Consider the following 9,147-nt stretch of genomic DNA (forward strand, 5'->3'; position numbering starts at 1 on the left):
ATGGAGTCAGGCTACCATACATACTTGTGTCTCTTCTGCCTTTATGTTATCAGTGTTTGTCTCTCAGTGTACGTTTGTCTACACATATAAAAATGTTAACATATCTATAAAGTACTGGTATGTTGTGTGCTATTCTGAATGCTATCAAAGTTTAAGTCTCAGTAAACTGCTTTAAAATCAAATCATCGTGCCATTCAAGCAGCTTTGCTGAACCAGGTCTTGGGCATGTTTTTTTTCTCCCTACTAATAACCACGTTGCATTGGGTGGCCTCCGCCTCCCAGGGACGCCCAGGGCTGGATGCCAGCCGGCGTGGTCACACTGCGACACAGCCCCGAGACGCTCCAGCAACAAGAGCTGCTGCTGAGACAGGTTTCTTTTACGTCATTTAAGCAATGATTTTTTGAGAATTTTGAAACTGTTAATAAGGCTTCTCAGGTCTAAATGTGGTATAGGAAAAGAAGGTATTCAGAGGTATTAGTGTACTATGTGAGTGGCTTGGAGTTGGTGTCACAGTTTCAGCTGTGGGCATTGTGATAACCTGAAAGCAGGTTATCAGAGAGTTGACGTGCCACGGGAGGTGTCAGGTTGGTACCTGTTTTTAAAGAGCCGAGTAGACAGCCTTTAGAAAAATACTAGCTGCAGAAACCCTACTTTTGAATGTTAAGCATGCCATGGAAATGGGATACAATGGAAGGCAAAATTATACAGAAATCTTGAGCCAAAAAGGAAAGAAAAAAAGAGTTTATTTAGTGGCCATGAGTCAATGCTTGGTATATGAACAAAAATGTAAAAGATCTTTATTACATCGGAGAAATCTGACATGGTTTTGAGGCTTAGAGTCTAAATAATAATCTGAAAGCAAATACAATACCTGATCCAAGAAAAGTATTTTTCATAGCTTTGAGGGAAATCATTTTAAAATTAAGGAATGGAAGGCTGTTCTGTTCTTAAATTGGATAAATAAATATCTGATCAATGCCAATTATCAGAAAACTATTTGGATGTTTTATTATCTTTGCATGACTAATCTGGGTTATGGATGTCATGAAAATTATGGTTCTTTTTTTACTAGATGGGGGCTAGTTTTAGCAGGTATTGAAGAATGGTTTCTAATTAGTATAAATACATTTAAAACAAGTCAGAACAATAAGAAATCATACAGATAACTCTTGTAGTGAACAGAATAGACCCATAAGTGGCTCACAGCTGAAAACTTTAGGCAGTGGTTTGAAAGCTTGTCTGAAAGGGCCTATTTCCATGTGCTGTACATTTGTGAAAAAACACACAGAAGACACAAAGGGGGTTTTCTTTTTTTATTTTATTTCTTATATTTGTTTTAAGGAAGTTAAAAGCTAGAACTGTGTATTTAATTAAAAACCCTAATACTGTAGACTTCATAGCCTTGTTACTCAACTTGGAGCTCCATGACTCAGTGCCAGGGCCAACACATAAAAAGGACCGTTTGATAGAATCAGAGGGAAGAAAAGAAGTGTATTATATGTGTGAAGAATTTGTGAACCTCCTCTTATGCTGTCTTTCAGCTAAAGGTCTACCTCAGCCAGCGAAGAGAGAGGCTGGTGTGGGAGGAGAGAGAAAAGGATGCTGATGGCTGCGGAGCAGCAGCAGGACTTTGTTTTTCCACTAGGTATGCAGTCTCAAAAAAGGCACTATCAGAGCCAATTTTGCAGGGTGCTGATTTAACTGGACCTTGAAAAATCCCTGTCTTCATCTAAATCACATACAGGGCAATTTCCCAAGCTTTCAGGATCCTTTTAGAGCCTGCTGACAAAACAGAACAAAACAAAAATGGTGCTTCATCGATATCATGAGGGACAAGACTTAGTGAAGATCAGGACAGTAATAATTATTCCCAGTGAAACAAACTCAAGTTTCAATATCATTTATTATTTTTTCGTAGGCTTTCTTCCATAGGCTTTAGCAGCAAGAAAGATGTCTGTTCTACTCAGAAAGGACTCCATGCCATGATCTTTGCAGTGTCCTGGACATACTGTAATATCTCAAACCAAGCAGTGTGCAAATGTATTTATTTCATTGTGTCAGTTAAGTTCTGAATCTCCATAATGTTAGAGATTGTCTACTCTGCTAAGTTTAGCATTTGACATTGATATGCTGGAAAGTGATCTTCTGCCATTGCAGTGTTTAAAGGAATCTACTTTGCTGCTTACTGGGTCCATAAAATAGGATCTTTGCGCGTGTTTGTCTTTGTAAAAGAAGGCACAAATTGTTGCAAAATATTATGCAGTTGGAGAAAATGGCAAATGCCTTATTTACTTACTCTCTCTGGGTGGAGGGTGACTTGGGGAACTTGAGTGGTTTCTGCCCACAGGTCAGATTTGTGTGTGCAGAGCTTTGCAGTTTGGAGAATCCTTCTGCTGAGCCAGCGAATGAGCTGTTCCCTCCAGAAGGTGGAATAAGCCTGCAATAAGGTAGTACTGCCTCGGTCTCAGCTTTGTTTTCTTGGTCACTAGGAACAGCAATGAAAGACAGCTGGTGTTCAAGGGCCTGGGCTGGTTGGAAGAGAACTGGGAAGGATAGTTGGGAAGGGGCAGGACTGACGAGGGAAATTTTCTCTGTTACCAGTTCCTTTAGTGCTGAGGTCCCGTCTTCTAGCATAGACCCTAGCATAGGGTCAGTGGTTGTTCTTTCCCAGACTTCACTGTTATTCTTCAAGGATACCATAGGAAAAATATTGACTAGATGTTCTCCAGAGGTCCCTTCCAACCTCAACCATTCTGTGATTCTGTGAAATATGGATAAGTTATTGTACCAACTTCACAGAAAATGTGACAAAAGAGAGGTACTAATATATGCATTTTTGAAACATGCTATTAAGACAAGTTAGGTGGCGAGAGCATAAACTATGATTTTTAAACCTGCAGATGCAGCTTCTAAGACCATCGGAAAGTGCTGATATTTCACCTGCGCTTTCAAAATGACCTTCGCAGGTTCTCAGATCGTGAATGAAGCCAGGAATTAATTCACAACAGAAGTCTGTAAGTTGCTGAACCAAGGTAGCTGAATGTGGGACACAGCTGGGGTTATCTTTTTGACATAGATGCAAACATATCTTTGTATAATGTGTTGGGTTTGCACACAGTATACTACACTGTATAATTATTTGGGTAATTTTGCTCTATAGGAGTTATTTTCTACTTTTATAATGAAAGGATGAGGATGTTGTAAATGTGTAACGCGTGTGTTATCACATCATGCAAGAAAACCTTCCACAGGAAGGGGCTGTAGCTCAGAGCATTTTCCCCTGGTTAATTCAATTCCTCTAAAGGAGATGATTATCTGCTCTCCACCTATATTAGGAGCTGTATTCATCCAGAAGAATGAAATGGTTTCCACACAGCATTACAGATTAGGATGGTTTTACTGGATATTACACATTACAAAATAGCTATGCCTTTTTAACAAGCTGGTGATCCTTTAAGGATGTAAAACCCTATCGCAAAAGCGCTAAAGCAAAATATACAGCAGGAAGACCACTGGGATTATCTTCTGAATGTTTAAAATGGATGACTGGTCTTACAAATTGTTTATGACTGTAAAGTCTGAAGCTATGGTGAAAGGCTTGCTGCACTAATTGATTTTTTTAATATGATTATATTTTGCCACTGAGTGATCTTTATTTGTCATTATGGTGCAATTCATTGGTATTTCATCCGGAACTATTACTGTTGATGCCTTTTATTACTTAAAGCTACAGAAGTAAAACTTCTTTTAAGGAATTTTGGTTTTAACTGCTATTGCAGTTTTCTTTCAAATACAGGGTAATGCTGTAGAAACCTCTGACCCAAAACAACAGGATACGGTGAAAACCACAGAAGCAAGCCCTCCAGCACCTCTCAGATAAACACTCTTCATTTGCAAACAGCAGCCTGTGAATCCCCATTTTTAAAACAGTACTTTAAAAAAAAATACATACATATATATATATATATATATATATATATATATATATACACACACATACACATACACATACGCACTAAGAACACGTAGAAGAATGGCTGACCAGCTACAGGGTATCCTATTGGCTTCATCCCACACTGCTTATACAGTGACTTCATTGGGAGGTATCTTGGTGTAAAAGACATGAAATTGGGCCCAAGGTAATCTTCAAGCTTTGACCCAAATCCACAGAAGTAATTACTAGTTGACAAAAATAAGTATCTGTGCTAATATGCTGACTTCACATAACTGGCTGCTGTGTGTTGGGGATTTTTTAGCATGAGAACATAGTACACCAGCGTAAATCTCTAGCCTTAGATATATAATTCTTTATTAAATATAATAATTCAAGCCAGGTGTCATCTTAAACTAAACCTGATTAAGAAGTTGAGGTCCTGTGCTTATTTCTTGCACTCCTCCCGTCTTCTCCACTCCCCACATGTGTCCAGTAATACTTAATGACATATGAAATAAATAGCAATAAGAGTTTGACTTAGTCCACAGAATCAAGGAAGTTTATTAAACCTGGAAAATCTGGACTGATGCCCTGGCTTTTATTCATGTTACTTTGCTTAGCCAAAACAGCTTCTTAATGCAAAAACAGAGGTTACAGAAGATCATGATGTAGTAGCATGAGCAGTTTGCCCGTGTTTCGCAAGAGACCTTTCCACTGCTTCAATTTGTATTTTTATGACTGACGAGTGAAAGGGCTGTGGTGGTGGAGGTCTTCTAGTAGATTTGGTCCTTTTTTGTCTGTTTCAAAGTATCAGAAGGTGCATTAGAGCTGAGTTTTCAGGATAGTTATACATCAGTATTTATTTCTATAGTACCCATAAAACACAGCCTTAGGGGCAAGGAGACGATTTTGCGCCCCATAGACAGCAGCAACAGCAGCGCCAAAACGGGCCCCACGTGCCTGCGGCACAAGCCTGCGGTTTCGGAGGAGCCAGCGCTGCTCCGCAGGCTTGGGGAGACCACTGGGGCCGTTCTGGCTTTCTACCTCACGGTAGCCACAAGCTGGCTTTCATATGAAAGGAGGAGGAGGGTGAAGCATTCGCTGTGACCCTTGGGCCGTTATGCTTAAATTTGGATGAGGTGCCGGCTCCTTCGTCCTCCTGCGGGTTTACGCCTGTGTTATCTGCTGCGGCAGGGAGGACGTTTCTGCTGTATTTCACCTGAAGCGTCCCCTGATTGCTGATGGGTGAGAAAACCCTGTCGGCAGCTCTATAATGCTTCCAGGAAGGTCTGGAGGAAAATGCAGAAAAGTTACCAGTGGTCATGTAAAAGGAATCCTGCTTCCACTGTACAGCAGAAATCACATGCCTTTATTTAGCAGATGAAAGGTTCGCAATAACAATGTGAATTTGGAAGGACAGCCAAGATGACTGCTAGGACAACAAAACACATCTCTTTTTGCTTCTGCCAATGTCCTCAAATCAAGAATTTGGGCCTGAAATTATTTCTAAGTGGATTAAAGATCAAAAGCATAGGTGACAGACTGAGCAACTGATGCAGTGTGGACAGCCTCTGCGTGGCCGTCTGACGCCTGGCAGATGTGCGGAGCCGGCCCCGAGGAGCTTGTGCAACTGCTTGCAGCGCCTGCCAGCACCCACGGGCTGCTGCTGAAGAAATATCTTCCACAAGTTTGGCATCCGTGTTCTGGGACAGCTCGGAGAGCGATGAGCTGAACTGGTGTCTAAGGACAAATTGCTTCTTATCGCACATTTTAAAGCAATGCGTAATTGTTTTATTTTGTTGCGGTTTTGTTATTGGTCACATCTGTCCATATTCCTCAGGCTATTAACAAACCCAACTTAGTACACACAAACGTATTTTCAGAAGGGCTGAGCAGCTCCTATCATATGGTCTTTATTTACGGCCAGATTTTCAAAATGTCTCGCCACACCAGGTGTCCAACGCTCTGAAACCTGTCTGCTCCCTTGGGCGCCCGAAAAAGAGCTGACAGTCTGCGCTCCGCTGTGATTACTGGGTCAGTCGAAAACCGCGCTGTATTGTGCAGCAGGCTTGCAGCCCTTTGTCCAGGCACACATCTGCCTTCCCTCCCCGTCCTTTATCAGGCTCAATAATGTGAAAACTAACAACATTTTATTTTCTTTCTGCTGACGTGGCTCACTGGAGAGAGTCAATGGACAAGCAGAATTTTGGAAGACATATGTAGCACCTCTGTCGTGCTTCTGATATTGCTCCATATGTTTTTATGCTGAGGTTTCTAGCTGTTTAGTGTAGCAATAACACAACTTGATTAGCCCAGCAGCTATGCTTAGAAGGATGATGACAGAAGATAGTCTATCCCAGCCTTTTCGATGACTAATCTAAACTTTTGGAAAGTTGTTTGGTTTTCCACCATGAAAGCACACAGAGAACTCACTAAATAGCTGTAAATTCATCTTAGATATAGTTGACATATATTTTGTGCTTCTTGAAAACTCACACTGGATAATTTGTAGCGAATGGTTTTAGAAATGTATAACAAGAGCAGGACTTGTTTCTTGGTTTGCTGCCTATTTTATTCATAGTACAGATATTTTCTTTTTCTTTCTTTTTCTTTTTTTCTTTCTTTCTCTCTTTCTCTCTTTCTTTCTCTCTCTCTTTCTCTCTCCCCCCTCTCTCTTTCTTTCTTTCTTGGGAATAGCAGCTAGTACATCTCTGTGAATAAAAAAATTGCTGCATAACAAGCATAGTGGATTACAAAGATTATGTTATTTCTGCAATTAACCAGCAAGGTCCTAATCTTACAGTCCTTATGGAAACAAAACTGCACTGAAAATGCCCTGGCAAAGGAAAGGCTGAGCACTGGACACGTATTAATTTGACTTAACATTTGGCAGAGGTTCTACCTCTCCGTGGTGTGTTAGTGTGCAAGACTGCCCTTGATTAATAAGAAATTGGTAAGCCCCACATGCAATACAGACAACAACATCTATATTAGCACATAGGCAACCTCTGAAGTATTTGTTCTGCAAATGAGTACTAAACCTTCAAACAGCAGCTTAGTGTGATTTTAGACAAAACAAGCATGATGCATTAAGTGTTTAACCGTATTAAATGCCTTTTTCTGTTTACATAATGATATGCTGTGTTTATCTTACAAGCACTGTAAAAATATTAGTTAGCTGTCATAAATATAGTCCTGATAAAATGATACTACTTTTCAGAACTGCTAATCTGTGTTAATGCCGTTTTGGTAAGGGTCCTGTAACAGCTGTTAGAGTTTTGTCCCCTGTAGGTCAGAGAGAGAAGATGGGAAAATCCTTAATAAAATGTTGTTAGAAGCTACAGGTGGGAAATAAAGAAGCTCTTGTGACCTGTAATCTTATTCCCTCATAAAGTCACAGAGTGCACAGCAGCTTCTGTGGCTGAAATTAGACAACACGCTAGTGGCTTTTCAATCTCAACTTTTGCAGTTCAGTTATATCATTTTCAGTGAAGAACAAATGAAGGATACAGCAAGCACTGCCCCTGACCTTCCTGGCTGTTTTTAATAAGCACATTCAACTGCATGAGCTACTCTGTCTTAAATGAATTACTATATGTCCATGTATTGGAAAGAAAATACAGTAATGTTTATCTTCTGTATACACTGCACTGTCAGATTTTAATTAACTCTCAGCCTCAGGTAAAGAAAATATGCTAATTTTAATAGTCTTATAATTACTGTGGGCCAGATTCCACCACCCAAATGCAGCCAGCCTGGTACCCTGCCTTGCAAAGAGCCTCCCTAGCTTCAATGGGACAAACTATAGAATAAGTGGCTACTTGCCTTAAATTTTATGTTCATAACGCAGGATTGCAGGAAGGAGAAGTGGAAAGGTGCAGTAGCCAGAAGTCAAGAACATACCAGTGAATGAATTATCTATTACCAAAAATTGATTATGTTATGGAAAAAAGTATATTTGTATGCTTTAAATACATTACTATGAGCCTCCTATGACGGGGCTTTATTTTTCTTTTTAAATGGCAGGTACATTCCATGCGTTTTTCTTTATATATTCAATATATGCTGTTTGGACGTTATGACTCTTCCAGGGATCACCTTTGCGTCCTCTCATTCTTTTCTTTTGGTATCGCCTTTTCCTTTCAGCAGACTACAGCACTGTGAAGTATGAAAATGAATAAATTTTTTGATTGCCTTTATTAAGCCCTCCCAAGAAACAGTTCAGGAGAATACATAGGATAATGTATAGCTCTGTAGACTTCTGCAGTAATTCTTATTCATTCAGCTGAGAGAGAAATATCTTCAAATTGAAATATTTGGGCTATCTGAATAAAACAGAGGTAAGGATAGAGCACGCATTTTTTTTTTACTTTATCAAAAGTACAAAGCGACTCATCTAAAAACGCTCACCTAATACGTTGTATAATACAATCAAATATTTGCAGCTATAAAGTCACAAGAATTTGTTTAAGTATAATTATGTGTGATTACTTATTAGTCAAATGGTGGAGGATTGCGGAAATATGATACCGAATGGTATAATTAATTGGCTGCAGATGCAGTGAGTTGTCATTTCTGAAAATTTAATGTCATCAAAGCTCTTTTTCTGATAGCACAAGGAGCACTATTGCTAATAGACTTCAGAGCTTGAAATAAATAAATCTTTGGAATCCTGTTGCATCTCTTGGGGTGTGACATTTGACAGTCTTTTATAGCGCAGAACGAAACAAGTTTGTGAGCTGGAATTCAATTGTGGTGTATTGATTCCTTGCATCAGTCATTATTCCCTGCTGATTGACAGCTGAAAATTGGTTACGTTAAGTATTTCATATGTTATATTGGCTGACATTTGCTTGCCTGCTCCTGTGTCAATATTGTTGTAAAGATCTCCAGCTCTATGAGATAGCAATATACACTGACTGTGGCTTTTGTGTGATGTTCCAGTGTTTTTCCTGACATAATTTAAGACATATTAAAAACCAGCAGCATCTTCCCTCTTGAGAAGCTTAATGCCAATATTATTGTCTTCCAAGGGAAGATCATGTATGCTCATAATCGGGTGCTAATTTCCGCCCATACGCTCATGTTTAGGCATTAGGCACTATAACTGTAAAACTGAGCCCGCTTGATTGATTCATGTCAAGCCTCATCTCGGCTCCTGCAGTGGAAGTCATCCCGCTGACCCTTTTTACACTAAAAGAAGAGATTTGTG

The 9,147-nt window shown here is 39.7% G+C and overlaps 1 long non-coding RNA gene across 1 annotated transcript; it reads left to right on the forward strand.

Annotated features, from left to right (window-relative positions):
- Positions 1–997: 997 nt before the first annotated feature.
- On the forward strand, positions 998–3,706 carry LOC135328169 (uncharacterized). The gene is made up of 3 exons (XR_010388925.1): positions 998–1,646; positions 2,349–2,448; positions 2,902–3,706. It is a non-coding gene; the product is annotated as an uncharacterized LOC135328169 (long non-coding RNA).
- Positions 3,707–9,147: the final 5,441 nt, after the last annotated feature.

This window comes from Dromaius novaehollandiae, chromosome 4, assembly GCF_036370855.1.
Source record: "Dromaius novaehollandiae isolate bDroNov1 chromosome 4, bDroNov1.hap1, whole genome shotgun sequence".
NCBI classification, from domain to species: Eukaryota; Metazoa; Chordata; class Aves; order Casuariiformes; family Dromaiidae; genus Dromaius; species Dromaius novaehollandiae.